The sequence below is a fragment of the Lissotriton vulgaris genome, chromosome 6, assembly GCF_964263255.1.
Source record: "Lissotriton vulgaris chromosome 6, aLisVul1.2, whole genome shotgun sequence".
NCBI classification, from domain to species: Eukaryota; Metazoa; Chordata; class Amphibia; order Caudata; family Salamandridae; genus Lissotriton; species Lissotriton vulgaris.
In genome coordinates, this window is record NC_141694.1 from 161,068,766 (window position 1) to 161,090,435 (window position 21,670).

Sequence of the window (21,670 nt, forward strand, 5' to 3'; positions counted from 1 at the left end):
CGAGCATGGAAAGTAATGCAAATTACGACAGCAGAAAAAATACGAGAAATTGATCGTATAAATTTGGAAAAATCCCTTTCTGTTGTGGACTATGGGTTAACGACTCTGTCCTCCAGAATATATTCACTGGACAGCATTGTATCATCTGCTTTTGATATAATAGAGCAGGACTTACTAATGTTACAACATGGTCAGTCTCAATTACGTTCTATTGTACAGCTTGGTTGGACGTTGCAAAATCTGTGTTCAGGCTACGTACCATGGCGTTTAATCAACACAACGTCATTATTGGGTATCTTTAACCTTACTGATAAACAAATCAGTTTGGCACAAAAAGGAGCAGACTATACGATTCTGAGCATTGAAAAACTCCAGAGAGACCTGTCATTGAATGGATAATACATGGAACGATTACAATTCCGATAACAACTTTCCAGTTTAAATACTGTCAAGAGTATATACCTGCAGGCCAGTATGAAAGGTTGGGTAAAGAATACATCAAATCAACCTGGGATTTACCTTATACACACAGATGTTATAGTGAAGGGAACAAGGAGGTATTTCTTAGTGGTAAAAATTTTAAAAAATCACTAAGCGGTACACTTCTGTGTCAAGGTATTAATTTGTATGGAGCCTGCGAAGGGTCTTCAAATAACCTTTCATGTCAACTGCATGGCATGCCTGCAATACGGATAGAGCCATTTTTTAGACCATTTCCTTACGGCAGTTACGTTTTAATAAGTTACCACAGCTGTTGTGGCATGCTGCCAGGAAAAGCCTATCTGACAACTGAAACTTCCAGGGCTGTTTGCTGTATGCAAGTATTGTATCCACACAGCAATCCAGATATGGGGGCTGCGTTATGGCCTCGGTTGAATATCTCTTCTATTCGAATTGATAGCAGAATGAAGTCTATTCTTTTACAGACAACTGTGCCTTTAACGTCATCAAAAGAAATGTATGACCTGCAAGTGGCAAGGACATCGGCAGAGATACATTCCCTTTTATCGACAAATTGCCCCGTGCATTTCGTAGAAATACTAAGCCAAATCTTAAACATGTCTGATACCAGTGGCATCGCACATGTATTTAAGGCAATTTATTCGGGACTGTTAGCACCCTTTGAAACAGTTCTGGGCATCTTCCCGAATTTTGTCCATTCTGTCTTTGGCGGCCTACCCTTAATCTTGGGACTCATGGCAGGAATTTTATTTTTGCTCCTTTTGTACCGATATGGCAAGCCAATCCACAGACAAGACTCTAGCAATGATGGAAGAAACGATCCTAGCAATACGATACCGAGACCGTATCACTAAGGTCCTCGGATTGGCCCGGCTAAGAGATCTGAGTACATCCTGGTTTCTTTCATTCAGACCGATCTGGCAAGATTGCATCATACCTGTGGTTCGATGTCTGCTATGCGGAGAAGAATGCGTGTTGGACGTCTGTCTTACACTACAATCAGCAGTACCAATGGATATCGATACTTTGCTAGGTCCAGTAACGACTCATGCATCGTGTTGTCCCCAGCGGCTACCGATTCTGATGACGGCATTCGTTGAGACTTCACCACTACGAATAGGTGGCGGTGAAGTATGAGAGGAAAGCAGCACCAAACAGGTGCAGCCTTCTGTGAGCATTGCTGATCCAACCATCGATGATAGCAATCACGCAGAGAACTGCACAGTTGCAGTATTTTCGAACTTGGTCGAACTTTCACCTAATGTGGTAGACCAAACTTTTGCGGGTCTGTCTGAAATAATGTTCTCTCCAATCAACAAGAATAACTCTTAATAAAAACAATGAGCACACAGCGTTCCCTGAACTCTGAATTCGGCCTTCAGTTTTTGATAAACAAAGCTACAGAAAATATTTGGAACTCATTTTCCCCTGAAAGCGAAATTATTTTTGCCCATTTTTCAAAATATTTACCTTTTTTTTGGCACTTGGTACTCTGCTTAAAGTAGAACTATTCTTAGAGAACAGAGCTTCTATTTTTAGGATACTAGAGACAATATTTTACCTCACCCTCTAGCACATATACAGCAATTTGTATAAATATGTGATGAAATGGTCTCGACCTTCTTTTCTGTATTTAGAGCCATTTCATGTGTAATTTTCGCAATTCATTCAACTGATATATATATGCATTTATCTGAATGCTGACCCTGCTTGAAAAGCATACAGTATCAACACTAATTTTCGTGTATTTACCTTATAGCATTTCAAATGCGAAATATGTATTTTGGGGTGGGTCGGAAAACACACATGCATCGTTGAATGTTTACTATTGCTTAGTTTTTTAGTAATGATGGACATCAATCCGTGGAGTGTTTATCGTGTTTATATCTAGGACCCTAATTCGATATTCCCGATTTATGCCCTTGTGAGGTTATAATCAATAATATATATCAACAAAGGGAGAGATAGGGAGAGTCGAGGACACTCTCTTAATCCCCGGTTAAATGTATTTCAACAATAGAAGAGAGGTCTGGTCAGTAATCAGACTGCCATGGATCTGGAGCAAATGATAGAAGGGTAACAATCACTCTATTTGAGTAGGAAGGCCATCACACACCGACCTAGTCAGTGTCATGCTTCATCATCGGGCCCCACCGAAGAGACCGAGTGCCTCTTCGGTGTGCTTCGACGCCAGAAAGACTGCGGAGCTGGTCGTGTCGGGAGGGCGTGTTGTGAGTGAAAATTCCTTAAAAGTGTCTAAGAGGGTATCAAAAAAACTTTTTAATGAGTGATCCCTAAGACACAGGTAAGTGGTATATGTGTCTGAATTTACGTGCCAAGGTTGTTAGGATTTGGTTAAATTCAGCTAGATACCACAGAGTAAAATTAAATCAGTCAACATGTTTCTGCCGTACTAGTGGTATATATTCACCAAGGCATTCTTCAGGACTATACCCCGGCGGTATGGACACTCTAATAGTCCACCCTGACCTGGGGACGTGAAAGTGAAAAAGAAAAGGTGAAAAAAGTGCTTAAAAATAGAAGAGCTTGATGCTCATTCTACGAAAAAGCCCCAAAATCAGGGGTGTCTCAGCACCTGTGGAGAGAGAATGAACAAACAAACACATATAGACATACATATATTTAGTATATGCTATTGTCAATTATCATAGTGCTCCATATATGGTGGCAAACAATGGTGTGCACACAATAAACGCTATTTTATGCACCATCCAAGTAGCCCTTGGGGATGTAGTAGCGTTAAACACTGGGAGGTGAAGTGCTAGAAGTGGTTTAAAACTACAATTGTAGAGGGGGGGAGGATAAAAACACTGTATAAATTCTCCTTATAGGAGGGATCAATAGACCAAAGGTCGGTGACCCCCCTAAGATGGTAAGTATGGGTGGTATCTCACTTTAAAACGGGGCGCTACTAGCACCATGGGTCTCGGGAGGAGGATTGGAGCGCGCCTGGCACATCCTGAAAAGGAAGAGAGTTAGATGGCATTGCTTTCAGAGCGTTCAAGAACTTAGCTTATGGCGATCGGAATAACCGTCCTGCTGGAAATGAGAACTCACGCCCTCAGCGCTCCCAACCCGCGTCTTAACCTTTAAGAATCCTCAGAACCGGACCCCGACGATGGAGAGCGGGGCCGGCGAGTGAGTATAAATGCGCTGTGTTTGTGTTTCAGCGCGTGATTCCGGGTTGGGCGTGTCCCGCTCGAAAGCGAGGCTTGGAGCGCGTACGCCCATATGGGCGGGGCGCAGTCCGATTCCCAAGTGAGGCTTGAATCCAAAAGCCTATCACACGCCGGCCTGTCAAAGTGTTGCTGGGCGAGTGTTTCATTGATGGAAATGGGGCCGTTTTTTGTAAACACAGAATAGAATCACAGCGCTCCTGTGATATGTGTAAAACGGCAATATTACAAAGAAAATAGAGTTAACTGCACATATTTTTTGTCAACATGGAAAAAAGAGAGAAATCACAGCGCTCCTGTGATATGGAAAAAGAGGGGGGAGAGGCGTTTAAAAAAAGGCAATGGGTCGCTGAAACCACACATTTTCAGCATTAAGTTGTTAAATACACACATTGTTATTAACAGGGAAAACAGAGAAATTAAGAGGGCATTTATGTTTTCGTTTACAGACACGGTTTAAGGAATATGGTGTTCAGGGCCCAGTTCAGGGGTTCATGACAGGACTGTATTCCAGGGTATGTCATCATTAAGGCCATTGATGTTAGTCCCTAGACGATACACCCAACGCTGTTCTTTTTCGAACAGTCTGTTTTGTACATTCCTTGTGCCATCAATTGTTTCGATGACAGTCCATCTCATGTCATTGGTAGTATGATTATTGTCCAGGAAATGGCAGCTCAATTTAGTTGTTGCTTTTTTGCACCTTATGTTGCTCCGGTGCTCGCAGATGCGTTGTTTGACCTTTCTTGTGGTCATACCTACGTAACGGAGCTGGCAGGGACAGGTAATTAGATAGATCACGTTTATTGAGTTACAATTCGTGTGTTCACGTTGGGTCCACACTTCACCTTCTTCCAGTGACAATGTTTTGAAAGCCTGTGTTAAGTGACACACACTACAGTCCGAGCAGGGGTAGTGCCCGGTGATTTTTGGTAGACCCCAAGAAGTCGTCACTGACGGTGTTGTATTTGGTGGTTTCTCCTTCGGGCGAGTGTGAACCAGTGCATCTCTCAGACTACGCCCTTTCTTGAACGAAAAAAGGGTTTTTTCCCAATCCTTTTTTAAGGTTTTCACAATATTCCAGTGTTTGTTGATGCTTTTTTTCATAACGTTTGAGAGACTGCTATATGTGGTGACACAAGTGAGTGGGATTTGGTCTGAAATGTTGTTTTTTTCCTCGAGGAGTGCCTCCCTCGGTTGGTTTTTTGCTCTTTTGAACCCCTTGTTTAGGGTAGATGCAGGATAGCCTCTATTTTGTAGTTTTTTTGTGAGGTTAGCTGATTGATCTTTGTAGTCCGTGGTACTGCTACAGTTCCTTCTTAACCTGAGATATTGTCCGTAAGGAAGGTTTTCCTTCAAAGGACGGGGGTGGAAACTACTGAATTCCAGGAGGTTATTCTTCGCGGTTGGTTTATTGTGGGTTTTGGTGGTAAGTATCGTTCCACTGACTGAAATGACCACATCAAGGAACACAATGTTTGTTTTGCTCGTAGTGCTGGTGAACCTCAGATTCTGGTCAAGGGTGTTGATCCATGTCAGGAAATTTTCGAGGTCACTGTTACTGCCAGTCCAGATGAGCAAAATGTCGTCAATGTAACGCTTCCATAGAAGCATTGACGATGAAAAGGTTTCATTGGGTGGCAGAATATGCTTGGCTTCAAAGTCAGCTACATACAGCCCGTCCACACTAGGCGCGAAAGTACTGCCCATAGATGTACCTGAGCATTGGAGGTATAATTGATCTTTGAAGGAGAAGAAGTTCTCTTTTAATGCTATGGTAGCACAGTCAATGATGAACTTTTTTGGTGTCTGGTACTGCCAAACAGTAGAGTCAAGTACCTTAGTGAGGACTTCGATGGTGTCGTCCTGTGGGATATTTGTGTAGAGGCTTTCTACATCTAGTGTCACGAGGGTGATTGAATTTTCAGGGAATGTGATCTCCGCTAGTAGTCGTAGCAAGCTTTTAGTGTCTTTCAGGTACGTCGGTGTAGACTGTACCAAAGGCTTTAGAAAGTAGTCACAGAACTGTGATAGAGGCTCTAAAAGTGAACCAATCCCAGAAACAATTGGTCGTCCAGGGGGCGGTAGTCTATTCTTGTGCATTTTTGGCAACGTATAAAAGTAGGGTATAACGCTACTTGTGTTGTTCAGAAATGCCGCTTCGTTCTTGGACAAGTGGTCTTGCTCCTCTGCTTGTTTAAGCAGGGACGTTATCCTTTTAGCAAGGTCAGCAGTGGGGTCTGATGTAAGTCGGATGTAATTTCTAGCATCCCCAAGTAGATTATTACAGATGTTCTCATAATCGGTTGTATTCTGGATAAAAATCCCTCCGCCCTTATCTGCAGGCTTTATAGTTATGGAGGTATCGTTCTGTAGTTGGTGTAATGCTTGGAATTCAGCAGTACTGAAATTCCCAAATATTTTTGGGTTCTGGCAATTCTCTAAATCTTTGAAGACGGCTTGCTCAAAGGCGGTTATGGCCGCTGGTATAGTGTGGGGAGGGGGGATGAAAGTGGAACTAGGTCTTAGTCCCGTGTCGCCCTTCCTCACTGACTCCATTGGGTCCGTTTTTCCGTCAAAGAACGCTTTCAATTTCAGTTTGCGGAAGAAGCCAGAAAGTTCACAATACAACTTGAATTTGTCAGGTTTTGCTGTAGGTACAAAACCTAAGCCTTTCTCTAATACTTTGGTTTCCATGGGGGTTAGTGTTCTTGTAGATAGATTAGTCACTAGACTCATACTCCGCTCGTGCCCGGCTGTTGGTTGCTCCGGGTGTGGTTCGCTACTGAGTCGTCCTCTTGCCAGGATACTCTGGTGTTGCCTCTCCTTTTGCCTCGGCCTCTCCGACCGCTCTCTAAAAAAGGCTGTCTGTATTGCTGTTGAAAGTTAGCCGGGGGCATAAAACCTGGGTTCCAGCCCATGAATGGTTAGGGTGGCTGCTGAAAGGCATAAGGATGTGTGCCCATCCCCATTTGTGGAGGGTACCATTGTTGGTGGTTACCTTGATTGCCATGCCCACCTCTATTGTTCCTATTGCCACGGTTTCCTCTTCTCTTTGTTAGTTTGAAAGAGTTATTGCTGGAGCCGCTGCTATTGGATGAATCGTCGTCTGAGTAATCAGAGTTGTTAGCATTGCGTGCCGGTGGGGTAAACGTAGCAGCAGAATAGGGGTATACCTTTTCGAATTCAAACTTCTTTTGGTCCTTTTGAAGTTTTGTGGCTTTCGATTGCATCAAGTTATCTTTGTATTCATTCATTTTTTTGTTTAGTTCATCGAGCCGTTTTTTATAGCCGGTGATTGTGGCTTTGAAATGAGACTCAGTCTCTCTGATTTCTACCATAAGGGATTCTGAGAGTCTTAATGCTGTCTTTATTATTAAGACCATCCAGTCGCGTGTGCAATGCCACGCGATCATTGCCCAGTCCTTTCTAAAGGCAGCATCATTGAGAAAGATGCGCGGGGCATTTGTTACCAACAGACCTTTTGGGGCTGAATTAGATGTTAGATAGCCCTTAAGGATCGTGCCATGAAGAATAGTGCGTATATGCTCTTTCTTTTTCTCTGATAAGTTTTCCCATTCTGCTGTGTTGGCTATTGCTTGTGATATGTGTGGATCTGCAAAGATGGTAGCATCTGACATCAACTCCTCGATTTCAGCCTCAGAGTATGTCAGACCCAGGTTCGCCATAGTGAGATATCAGTTTTTGGAGATAAAAAGGTCAAGCAAAGATAAGGGGTTGTTGTTATCTTGCTTTGAGTAAAAAAGCTCTCACAGCTGTGCGCTGCTATGATATATATCAACAAAGGGAGAGATAGGGAGAGTCGAGGACACTCTCTTAATCCCCGGTTAAATGTATTTCAACAATAGAAGAGAGGTCTGGTCAGTCATCAGACTGCCATGGATCTGGAGCAAATGATAGAAGGGTAACAATCACTCTATTTGAGTAGGAAGGCCCTCACACACCGACCTAGTCAGTGTCATGCTTCATCATCGGGCCCCACCGAAGAGACCGAGTGCCTCTTCGGTGTGCTTCGACGCCAGAAAGACTGCGGAGCTGGTCGTGTCGGGAGGGCGTGTTGTGAGTGAAAATTCCTTAAAAGTGTCTAAGAGGGTATCAAAAAAACTTTTTAATGAGTGATCCCTAAGACACAGGTAAGTGGTATATGTGTCTGAATTTACGTGCTAAGGTTGTTAGGATTTGGTTAAATTCAGCTAGATACCACAGAGTAAAATTAAATCAGTCAACATGTTTCTGCCGTACTAGTGGTATATATTCACCAAGGCATTCTTCAGGACTATACCCCGGCGGTATGGACACTCTAATAGTCCACCCTGACCTGGGGACGTGAAAGTGAAAAAGAAAAGGTGAAAAAAGTGCTTAAAAATAGAAGAGCTTGATGCTCATTCTACGAAAAAGCCCCAAAATCAGGGGTGTCTCAGCACCTGTGGAGAGAGAATGAACAAACAAACACATATAGACATACATATATTTAGTATATGCTATTGTCAATTATCATAGTGCTCCATATATGGTGGCAAACAATGGTGTGCACACAATAAACGCTATTTTATGCACCATCCAAGTAGCCCTTGGGGATGTAGTAGCGTTAAACACTGGGAGGTGAAGTGCTAGAAGTGGTTTAAAACTACAATTGTAGAGGGGGGAGGATAAAAACACTGTATGAATTCTCCTTATAGGAGGGATCAATAGACCAAAGGTCGGTGACCCCCCTAAGATGGTAAGTATGGGTGGTATCTCACTTTAAAACGGGGCGCTACTAGCACCATGGGTCTCGGGAGGAGGATTGGAGCGCGCCTGGCACATCCTGAAAAGGAAGAGAGTTAGATGGCATTGCTTTCAGAGCGTTCAAGTACTTAGCTTATGGCGATCGGAATAACCGTCCTGCTGGAAATGAGAACTCACGCCCTCAGCGCTCACAACCCGCGTCTTAACCTTTAAGAATCCTCAGAACCGGACCCCGACGATGGAGAGCGGGGCCGGCGAGTGAGTATAAATGCGCTGTGTTTGTGTTTCAGCGCGTGATTCCGGGTTGGGCGTGTCCCACTCGAAAGCGAGGCTTGGAGCGCGTACGCCCATATGGGCGGGGCGCAGTCCGATTCCCAAGTGAGGCTTGAATCCAAAAGCCTATCACACGCCGGCCTGTCAAAGTGTTGCCGGGCGAGTGTTTCATTGATGGAAATGGGGCCGTTTTTTGTAAACACAGAATAGAATCACAGCGCTCCTGTGATATGTGTAAAACGGCAAAGGGCGACACGGGACTAAGACCTAGTTCCACTTTCATCCCCCCTCCCCACACCATACCAGCGGCCATAACCGCCTTTGAGCAAGCCGTCTTCAAAGATTTAGAGAATTGCCAGAACCCAAAAATATTTGGGAATTTCAGTACTGCTGAATTCCAAGCATTACACCAACTACAGAACGATACCTCCATAACTATAAAGCCTGCAGATAAGGGCGGAGGGATTGTTATCCAGAATACAACCGATTATGAGAACATCTGTAATAATCTACTTGGGGATGCTAGAAATTACATCCGACTTACATCAGACCCCACTGCTGACCTTGCTAAAAGGATAACGTCCCTGGTTAAACAAGCAGAGGAGCAAGACCACTTGTCCAAGAACGAAGCGGCATTTCTGAACAACACAAGTAGCGTTATACCCTACTTTTATACGTTGCCAAAAATGCACAAGAACAGACTACCGCCCCCTGGACGACCAATTGTTTCTGGGATTGGTTCACTTTTAGAGCCTCTATCACAGTTCTGTGACTACTTTCTAAAGCCTTTGGTACAGTCTACACCGACGTACCTGAAAGACACTAAAAGCTTGCTACGACTACTAGCGGAGATCACATTCCCTGAAAATTCAATCACCCTCGTGACACTAGATGTAGAAAGCCTCTACACAATTATCCCACAGGACGACACCATCTAAGTCCTCACTAAGGTACTTGACTCTACTGTTTGGCAGTACCAGACACCAAAAAAGTTCATCATTGACTGTGCTACCATAGCATTAAAAGAGAACTTCTTCTCCTTCAAAGATCAATTACACCTCCAATGCTCAGGTACATCTATGGGCAGTACTTTCGCGCCTAGTGTGGCCGGGCTGTATGTAGCTGACTTTGAAGCCAAGCATATTCTGCCACCCAATGCAACCTTTTCATTGTCAATGCTTCTATGGAAGCGTTACATTGACGACATTTTGCTCATCTGGACTGGCAGTAACAGTGACCTCGAAAATTTCCTGACATGGATCAACACCCTTGACCAGAATCTGAGGTTCACCAGCACTACGAGCAAAACAAACATTGTGTTCCTAGATGTGGTCATTTCAGTCAGTGGAACGATACTTACCACCAAAACCCACAATAAACCAACCGCGAAGAATAACCTCCTGGAATTCAGTAGTTTCCACCCCCGTCCTTTGAAGGAAAACCTTCCTTACGGACAATATCTCAGGTTAAGAAGGAACTGTAGCACTACCACGGACTTCAAAGATCAATCAGCTAACCTCACAAAAAAACTACAAAATAGAGGCTATCCTGCATCTACCCTAAACAAGGGGTTCAAAAGAGCAAAAAACCAACCGAGGGAGGCACTCCTCGAGGAAAAAACCAACATTTCAGACCAAATCCCACTCACTTGTGTCACCACATATAGCAGTCTCTCAAACGTTATGAAAAAAAGCATCAACAAACACTGGAATATTGTGAAAACCTTGAAAAAGGATTGGGAAAAACCTATTTTTTTTTTCAAGAAAGGGCGTAGTCTGAGAGATGCACTGGTTCACACTCGCCCGAAGGAGAAACCACCAAATACAACACCGTCAGTGACAACTTCTTGGGGTCTACCAAAAATCACCGGGTACTACCCCTACTCGGACTGTAGTGTGTGTCACTTAACACAGGCTACCAAAACATTGTCACTGGAAGAAGGTAAAGTGTGGACCCAACGTGAACACACAAATTGTAACTCAATAAACGTGATCTATCTAATTACCTGTCCCTGCCAGCTCCGTTACGTAGGTATGACCACAAGAAAGGTCAAACAACGCATCTGCGAGCACCGGAGCAACATAAGGTGCAAAAAAGCAACAACTAAATTGAGCCGCCATTTCCTGGACAATAATCATACTACCAATGACATGAGATGGACTGTCATCGAAACAATTGATGGCACAAGGAATGTACAAAACAGACTGTTCGAAAAAGAACAGCGTTGGGTGTATCGTCTAGGGACTAACATCAATGGCCTTAATGACGACATACCCTGGAATACAGTCCTGTCATGAACCCCTGACCTGGGCCCTGAACACCATATTCCTTAAACCGTGTCTGTAAACTAAAACATAAATGCCCTCTTAATTTCTCTGTTTTCCCTGTTAATAACAATGTGTGTATTTAACAACTTAATGCTAAAAATGTGTGGTTTCAGCGACCCATTGCCTTTTTTTAAACCCCTCTCCCCCCTTTTTTTCCATATCACAGGAGCGCTGTGATTTCTCTCTTTTTTCCATGTTGACAAAAAATATGTGCAGTTAACTCTATTTTCTTTGTAATATTGCCGTTTTACACATATCACAGGAGCGCTGTGATTCTATTCTGTGTTTACAAAAAACGGCCCCATTTCCATCAATGAAACACTCGCCCGGCAACACTTTGACAGGCCGGCGTGTGATAGGCTTTTGGATTCAAGCCTCACTTGGGAATCGGACTGCGCCCCGCCCATATGGGCGTACGCGCTCCAAGCCTCGCTTTCGAGCGTGACACGCCCAACCCGGAATCACGAGCTGAAACACAAACACAGCGCATTTATACTCACTCGCCGGCCCCGCTCTCCATCGTCGGGGTCCGGTTCTGAGGATTCTTAAAGGTTAAGACGCGGGTTGTGAGCGCTGAGGGCGTGAGTTCTCATTTCCAGCAGGACGGTTATTCCGATCGCCATAAGCTAAGTACTTGAATGCTCTGAAAGCAATGCCATCTAACTCTCTTCCTTTTCAGGATGTGCCAGGCGCGCTCCAATCCTCCTCCCGAGACCCATGGTGCTAGTAGCGCCCCGTTTTAAAGTGAGATACCACCCATACTTACCATCTTAGGGGGGTCACCGACCTTTGGTCTATTGATCCCTCCTATAAGGAGAATTCATACAGTGTTTTTATCCTCCCCCCCTCTACAATTGTAGTTTTAAACCACTTCTAGCACTTCACCTCCCAGTGTTTAACGCTACTACATCCCCAAGGGCTACTTGGATGGTGCATAAAATAGCGTTTATTGTGTGCACACCATTGTTTGCCACCATATATGGAGCACTATGATAATTGACAATAGCATATACTAAATATATGTATGTCTATATGTGTTTGTTTGTTCATTCTCTCTCCACAGGTGCTGAGACACCCCTGATTTTGGGGCTTTTTCGTAGAATGAGCATCAAGCTCTTCTATTTTTAGGCACTTTTTTCACCTTTTCTTTTTCACTTTCACGTCCCCAGGTCAGGGTGGACTATTAGAGTGTCCATACCGCCGGGGTATAGTCCTGAAGAATGCCTTGGTGAATATATACCACTAGTACGGCAGAAACATGTTGACTGATTTAATTTTACTCTGTGGTATCTAGCTGAATTTAACCAAATCCTAACAACCTTGGCACGTAAATTCAGACACATATACCACTTACCTGTGTCTTAGGGATCACTCATTAAAAAGTTTTTTTGATACCCTCTTAGACACTTTTAAGGAATTTTCACTCACAACACGCCCTCCCGACACGACCAGCTCCGCAGTCTTTCTGGCGTCGAAGCACACCGAAGAGGCACTCGGTCTCTTCGGTGGGGCCCGATGATGAAGCATGACACTGACTAGGTCGGTGTGTGAGGGCCTTCCTACTCAAATAGAGTGATTGTTACCCTTCTATCATTTGCTCCAGATCCATGGCAGTCTGATGACTGACCAGACCTCTCTTCTATTGTTGAAATACATTTAACCGGGGATTAAGAGAGTGTCCTCGACTCTCCCTATCTCTCCCTTTGTTGATATATATCATAGCAGCGCACAGCTGTGAGAGCTTTTTTACTCCAAGCAAGATAACAACAACCCCTTATCTTTGCTTGACCTTTTTATCTCCAAAAACTGATATCTCACTATGGCGAACCTGGGTCTGACATACTCTGAGGCTGAAATCGAGGAGTTGATGTCAGATGCTACCATCTTTGCAGATCCACACATATCACAAGCAATAGCCAACACAGCAGAATGGGAAAACTCATCAGAGAAAAAGAAAGAGCATATACGCACTATTCTTCATGGCACGATCCTTAAGGGCTATCTAACATCTAATTCAGCCCCAAAAGGTCTGTTGGTAACAAATGCCCCGCGCATCTTTCTCAATGATGCTGCCTTTAGAAAGGACTGGGCAATGATCGCGTGGCATTGCACACGCGACTGGATGGTCTTAATAATAAAGACAGCATTAAGACTCTCAGAATCCCTTATGGTAGAAATCAGAGAGACTGTGTCTCATTTCGAATCACCGGCTATAAAAAACGGCTCGATGAACTAAACAAAGAAATGAATGAATACAAAGATAACTTGATGCAATCGAAAGCCACAAAACTTCAAAAGGACCAAAAGAAGTTTGAATTCGAAAAGGTATACCCCTATTCTGCTGCTACGTTTGCCCCACCGGCACGCAATGCTAACAACTCTGATTACTCAGACGACGATTCATCCAATAGCAGCGGCTCCAGCAATAACTCTTTCAAACAAACAAAGAGAAGAGGAAACCGTGGCCATAGGAACAATAGAGGTGGGCATGGCAATCAAGGTAACCACCAACAATGGTACCCTCCACAAATGGGGATGGGCACACATCCTTATGCCTTTCAGCATCCACCCTATCCATTCATGGGCTGGAACCCAGGTTTCATGCCCCTGGCTAACTTTCAACAGCAATACAGACAGCCTTTTTTAGAGAGCGGTTTGAGAGGCCGAGGCAAAAGGAGAGGCAACACCAGAGTATCCTGGCAAGAGGACGACTCAGTAGCGAACCACACCCGGAGCAACCAACAGCCGGGCACGAGCGGAGTATGACTCTAGTGACTAATCTATCTACAAGAACACTAACCCCCATGGAAACCAAAGTATTAGAGAAAGGCTTAGGTTTTGTACCTACAGCAAAACCTGACAAATTCAAGTTGCATTGTGAACTTGCTGGCTTCTTCCGCAAACTGAAATTGAAAGCGTTCTTTGATGGAAAAACGGACCCAATGGAGTCAGTGAGGAAGGGCGACACGGGACTACGACCTAGTTCCACTTTCATCCCCCCTCCCCACACTATACCAGCAGCCATAACCGCCTTTGAGCAAGCCGTCTTCAAAGATTTAGAGAATTGCCAGAACCCAAAAATATTTGGGAATTTCAGTACTGCTGAATTCCAAGCATTACACCAACTATAGAACAATACCTCCATAACTATAAAGCCTGCAGATAAGGGCGGAGGGATTGTTATCCAGAATACAACCGATTATGAGAACATCTGTAATAATCTACTTGGGGATGCTAGAAATTACATCCGACTTACATCAGACCCCACTGCTGACCTTGCTAAAAGGATAACGTCCCTGGCTAAACAAGCAGAGGAGCAAGACCACTTGTCCAAGAACGAAGCGGCATTTCTGAACAACACAAGTAGCGTTATACCCTACTTTTATACGTTGCCAAAAATGCACAAGAACAGACTACCGCCCCCTGGACGACCAATTGTTTCTGGGATTGGTTCACTTTTAGAGCCTCTATCACAGTTCTGTGACTACTTTCTAAAGCCTTTGGTACAGTCTACACCGACGTACCTGAAAGACACTAAATGCTTGCTACGACTACTAGCGGAGATCACATTCCCTGAAAATTCAATCACCCTCGTGACACTAGATGTAGAAAGCCTCTACACAAGTATCCCACAGGACGACACCATCGAAGTCCTCACTAAGGTACTTGACTCTACTGTTTGGCAGTACCAGACACCAAAAAAGTTCATCATTGACTGTGCTACCATAGCATTAAAAGAGAACTTCTTCTCCTTCAAAGATCAATTATACCTCCAATGCTCAGGTACATCTATGGGCAGTACTTTCGTGCCTAGTGTGGCCGGGCTGTATGTAGCTGACTTTGAAGCCAAGCATATTCTGCCACCCAATGCAACCTTTTCATCGTCAATGCTTCTATGGAAGCGTTACATTGACGACATTTTGCTCACCTGGAGTGGCAGTAACAGTGACCTCGAAAATTTCCTGACATGGATCAACACCCTTGACCAGAATCTGAGGTTCACCAGCACTACGAGCAAAACAAACATTGTGTTCCTAGATGTGGTCATTTCAGTCAGTGGAACGATACTTACCACCAAAACCCACAATAAACCAACCGTGAAGAATAACCTCCTGGAAGTCAGTAGTTTCCACCCCCGTCCTTTGAAGGAAAACCTTCCTTACGGACAATATCTCAGGTTAAGAAGGAACTGTAGCACTACCACGGACTTCAAAGATCAATCAGCTAACCTCACAAAAAAACTACAAAATAGAGGCTATCCTGCATCTACCCTAAACAAGGGGTTCAAAAGAGCAAAAAACCAACCGAGGGAGGCACTCCTCGAGGAAAAAACCAACATTTCAGACCAAATCCCACTCACTTGTGTCACCACATATAGCAGTCTCTCAAACGTTATGAAAAAAAGCATCAACAAACACTGGAATATTGTGAAAACCTTGAAAAAGGATTGGGAAAAACCCCTTTTTTCGTTCAAGAAAGGGCGTAGTCTGAGAGATGCACTGGTTCACACTCGCCCGAAGGAGAAACCACCAAATACAACACCGTCAGTGACGAATTCTTGGGGTCTACCAAAAATCACCGGGCACTACCCCTGCTCGGACTGTAGTGTGTGTCACTTAACACAGGCTACCAAAACATTGTCACTGGAAGAAGGTAAAGTGTGGACCCAATGTGAACACACGAATTGTAACTCAATAAACGTGATCTATCTAATTACCTGTCCCTGCCAGCTCCGTTACGTAGGTATGACCACAAGAAAGGTCAAACAACGCATCTGCGAGCACCGGAGCAACATAAGGTGCAAAAAAGCAACAACTAAATTGAGCCGCCATTTCCTGGACAATAATCATACTACCAATGACATGAGATGGACTGTCATCGAAACAATTGATGGCACAAGGAATGTACAAAACAGACTGTTCGAAAAAGAACAGCGTTGGGTGTATCGTCTAGGGACTAACATCAATGGCCTTAATGACGACATACCCTGGAATACAGTCCTGTCATGAACCCCTGACCTGGGCCCTGAACACCATATTCCTTAAACCGTGTCTGTAAACTAAAACATAAATTCCCTCTTAATTTCTCTGTTTTCCCTGTTAATAACAATGTGTGTATTTAACAACTTAATGCTAAAAATGTGTGGTTTCAGCGACCCATTGCCTATTTTTTTAAACCCCTCTCCCCCCTTTTTTTCCATATCACAGGAGCGCTGTGATTTCTCTCTTTTTTCCATGTTGACAAAAAATATGTGCAGTTAACTCTATTTTCTTTGTAATATTGCCGTTTTACACATATCACAGGAGCGCTGTGATTCTATTCTGTGTTTACAAAAAACGGCCCCATTTCCATCAATGAAACACTCGCCCGGCAACACTTTGACAGGCCGGCGTGTGATAGGCTTTTGGATTCAAGCCTCACTTGGGAATCGGACTGCGCCGCGACCATATGGGCGTACGCGCTCCAAGCCTCGCTTTCGAGCGGGACACGCCCAACCCGGAATCACGCGCTGAAACACAAACACAGCGCATTTATACTCACTCGCCGGCCCCGCTCTCCATCGTCGGGGTCCGGTTCTGAGGATTCTTAAAGGTTAAGACGCGGGTTGTGAGCGCTGAGGGCATGAGTTCTCATTTCCAGCAGGACGGTTATTCCGATCGCCATAAGCTAAGTACTTGAACGCTCTGAAAGCAATGCCATCTAACTCTCTTCCTTTTCAGGATGTGCCAGGCGCGCTCCAATCCTCCTCCCGAGACCCATGGTGCTAGTAGCGCCCCGTTTTAAAGTGAGATACCACCCATACTTACCATCTTAGGGGGGTCACCGACCTTTGGTCTATTGATCCCTCCTATAAGGAGAATTCATACAGTGTTTTTATCCTCCCCCCCTCTACAATTGTAGTTTTAAACCACTTCTAGCACTTCACCTCCCAGTGTTTAACGCTACTACATCCCCAAGGGCTACTTGGATGGTGCATAAAATAGCGTTTATTGTGTGCACACCATTGTTTGCCACCATATATGGAGCACTATGATAATTGACAATAGCATATACTAAATATATGTATGTCTATATGTGTTTGTTTGTTCATTCTCTCTCCACAGGTGCTGAGACACCCCTGATTTTGGGGCTTTTTCGTAGAATGAGCATCAAGCTCTTCTATTTTTAAGCACTTTTTTCACCTTTTCTTTTTCACTTTCACGTCCCCAGGTCAGGGTGGACTATTAGAGTGTCCATACCGCCGGGGTATAGTCCTGAAGAATGCCTTGGTGAATATATACCACTAGTACGGCAGAAACATGTTGACTGATTTAATTTTACTCTGTGGTATCTAGCTGAATTTAACCAAATCCTAACAACCTTGGCACGTAAATTCAGACACATATACCACTTACCTGTGTCTTAGGGATCACTCATTAAAAAGTTTTTTTGATACCCTCTTAGACACTTTTAAGGAATTTTCACTCACAACACGCCCTCCCGACACGACCAGCTCCGCAGTCTTTCTGGCGTCGAAGCACACCGAAGAGGCACTCGGTCTCTTCGGTGGGGCCCGATGATGAAGCATGACACTGACTAGGTCGGTGTGTGAGGGCCTTCCTACTCAAATAGAGTGATTGTTACCCTTCTATCATTTGCTCCAGATCCATGGCAGTCTGATGACTGACCTGACCTCTCTTCTATTGTTGAAATATAATCAATAATATCCTGATAAAGGCATAAGAATCAGATCCATATTCCCTAATAGCCCATGCAGTCCAAAGCACAGCACAGCTACTCCCATCGACTCCAAAAAAGCACAACGCGTTCTTTAAACAAACCAAGCCTCCAGGAGCCCGGGAAATCCCCCCTGCTTTTGTTTTGATTTAAACAAGAACTCCTGAAGACCAGAAAGAACTGTTAGTTCCTAGTGACGTCTTCTGTCCACCGTTACGTCAAACCCGGCACCTTCCAGGTATAAAATACCAACAGTTGCCTTAAGCAAACACACGGTGGTTTGGAGCAGAGCGGCCATCTACTTGCCCGAGAGCCCAGCAGATGCAAGAGCCCACGAAAGCCACCCTCCTGTTTGACGCACTGAGAGAGACGCTGTCTTTTTCTCCAGCCGAGAAAATCCAGCTCCGGTGTTTCCAGCCTACCCTTGCGGGTTGCTGGGATATCGAGTCCTGAGGAAAGAGATACCAGACCTCCCACATTCTATTACCAAGGTACGGAGCTGACTAAACCCTTAAGAGAATTCTTGATGCAGATTCTTGGCAAAATAATCTTAACCAACTTAACTTACACTGCTAATTACTCTTCCCTTCCCAAGCATTCGGCTTAGGTCAGGTACACTGGGGTAGGCTTAGTTAGAAGCACCAGTTGAGTACGTTAGTCAATGTTTTTATGTATGTATATATTTTATCCATTTTAAAGTACCATATGCCTAAGAAACCATATCAATGCTTTTACAGTAATATTTCATAATACTACTTTTACTGCACGCACTTTACTTTACTTTAAGTATTGCAATTGTGGCAATTCATTTCTCTTGCATGAGGAAGAAGACTGCTCAATAAATAACACCTTTTATTGAAAACTCCTGTCTCTCTATTTCTCTGCACTCTGGTGAAACTAAGTATGCACTGCTGACTGAGTGAAGTAGCTGACTATTGTTTTCACACGACTCTAGAGATACACTCTTATTCTGAGGGAGCAAAGTAGTCATGTTTATGCGGTTGTCAGAAACTGAATCCCTTCTTGTTTGAGCCAGGGAAGCTTATCCCTCCCTATTCATTCAAGAAAGTTTCCAGTGACCTCTGAGCTAGCTGGCCCAAACCTAAATTAAGTTAACATAGTCAGTAGAGACCTAGATGACTTCAGTCCTACGTCTACACTGCTGTTTATGTTATTCCAATGTGCAGAGCCTATTGGGAAAATAAGAACTACACTACACCCCCAGTTTCTAGTGAGTCAGTATTGACAGCAGGCGTATTGTCAACACTTCAGACTTTAAACATTCAATGCAAGGTATAGTGACAAGTATATGTGAAAAGAGCGCTATCACCAAGCATCTGGGATAGTGGTTGAAACATGACTCCAGACTTTTGGAAAACATGGAACACAGTGTCACTTGGAATGCTCTGCAAAAAAGGTTCTTTCCAAGTTCAACAAAGATCGGAGTGATATTGTTTGTATTTGCAGTGATTCAGCTACATATATGAAAAAGTTGTGTGATGACCTATCACAATTAATACCTGAGCTGAAGTGCTTCCCTGTAAGAGATCCTTGCCACTTGTTAGATGGCAAGCTAATAGCATCTTTACAATCTTCATAGTTAATGAGAAATGCTGTTGACTTTTTAGTCCATTCTGGTGCACTGTTTTCCTATGCACAGGAACTAAAACGCAAATATTTATAATTTTGTGCTTTGTGTGGCATCAAAGAAGGAGTCATTCCAATTGTGTCCATTAGCTGATGGTTCTCAGTCCAAGGGGCTATGAATACTATATTATCCGTGTGGCTACCGTTTATATACTTTTTGCTGAATGATGATGCTAAAGGCAAGAAATGGATCTTTGGTCAAATCTTGATAGTGATGCGAAAAAAGTACACTCTACTGCATTCTTAGATTTTTACAGGAAAACATAACTGCTGTAGTGGACATAATTTAAAAAAACTAAAGTCTGAAAACACCCTTGTCTGCCAAGTGTCCAGCATAATTGGTGTAGATGGGGAACATCTCCTTGAGAGTAGGCTAGGCGGCACCTTTAGTGACTTTGGCACTGCAACATGTTCCATGTTAGAGTGCTTGCCACTTGGTAAGCAAAGCAATGGTAATTCAGTAACTTTTATTTTACAATGTATGAGAAATGACTTGCAATGATGCATAGAAATGTCCCTTCACCACAGATGTCATTTGAAGTCCTTGAAACTTCACTGTGGTACTCTGTTCTAGATCCCTTCCGTAAAGGGGAATTTCCTCCATATTTTCAAAAGTGCTGCTTTATTTTTTACCCCTTCAATAACTCAGAGGGCACAAGTGCCTAGATCTGCGCAAATGTTGCAGAACGTGCCCTGAGAATCGTAATCTTCAAGTGAACCAGTATTGGCATGGCAAGCTATGTCAGCGGCCAGAGTTATCAAATTGTGTACTGGCTGTTTTGGGGTTGACCATCTCAAGTGCCAATGTTGAGAGGGCCTTTTCACAGAAGTTTACATGGGAAGGAAAAACGAGAGAGCGCACATGACCAAAGACTCACTGAAGAAGTATTGTATGGTGTACTACAATAAGTTTAACTTGCAAATTTGACATCATTTACACTATATTTACACTGTATATAAACCATACGCTATCAGTGCAGAAAGCAAGCAATAATAAAAGCAAAATGTTCCATAAATGCCAGAAAAACACGGTTTCTGTAGTAACCACTGAAAACCACTGTTTTTTTCAGGTATTGAAATTACTTGAAAACAGTGAAAAAAAAAACAGAATTTACCAAAAATAGAAACTGAAAACAGGAATTCTAATCATATCATACCTCATCTTTTTCCTCTCAGCACCCTCTTGTCACTCCCTTCTGCATGACGTGTATTTGTAAAGCACACATACACCCATGGGAATTTGGGCACTGAATAATGGATGTCTAATGTTACCCAACTCAATGGCACTCATTTTCTTGTTCTCAGAAAGATGAAAAGCTGAGTGGACCAGCCAGGATTTGAACCTGTGACCATGAGGTCAAACACAGGGCTCCTCAGTGGATGCATTAGTCCACTAAGCCTCCAGAACCATAATGTAATTTTTTGAATCTCTTTCACTTAAACACCCCCCACAGACAGCACAACCATTCACCCTTCAGCACTGCATTTTCTTTAAACGTTTGCCCTGCCAGTATTTGAACAGCTGTGTACCTCCTTCCCATGATTGCGCATAGGATCACAGTTACAATTGACACACCTGACCCTTGCTCTGTGCCAAGAATCAGATGAACATTTATTCAGGACCCCTTCATGACCCTGTGACAGACAGTTTGAGAAATGTGCCTGCGCCTGAAATTCACATCTCTCCATATAAAAACCCACTACGACCTCAACTCGCACAGGTAAATAGAAGCGTCATTTTACTCAGTGTACACGATACAGTAGTAATATATTGCAGGTAAAAAAACAACAGAAAGCCAACATCCTGGAAAAAGCAAATACTCCTAGGGAATGAAAGGGTAAGTAAAATGTCAACAGGAACAACAATGTTGTTTCTAGGCTTAGGAGGCAGTGCCTGTTTTTGCCAGGTGCAGCTGCCACCTACTGGTGGGGCACAAGGGGGGAGCGGACGTTGAGTAATTACAAATGGGGCCCTGACCTCACTTGTTCTCCCACCAGACCCCATCCTAGCCACACCATTACTCATACATACATCTGTGGTTTGTAAAATAAGGCAAACTTAAAAGAATGGGTTGGGCTATATTTCTAACTTGATCAATTCCCTTTAGCCACATCTTGCAAAGCTAAAGAAAAATCATCAGACTACTAACAATGGCCCACTAAATATGATGGTACAAGCCAGGAAAATATGGAAAAATTAACAAATGAAAAAACAATCTAATGAAATAACTTGCAGTTGTCCTTCCCTAGCACCGAGTATGTGTACTTGTGTAAATGTTCTCTAAAAGATATACTCTT

At 43.6% G+C, this 21,670-nt stretch overlaps 1 protein-coding gene across 1 annotated transcript in view; it reads left to right on the forward strand.

The window, feature by feature from the left end:
- PKHD1 (PKHD1 ciliary IPT domain containing fibrocystin/polyductin) overlaps positions 1-21,670 on the forward strand; it is a 2,083,594-nt gene that overhangs the window by 82,238 nt on the left and 1,979,686 nt on the right. The gene's annotated exons all lie outside the window — the stretch shown is intronic.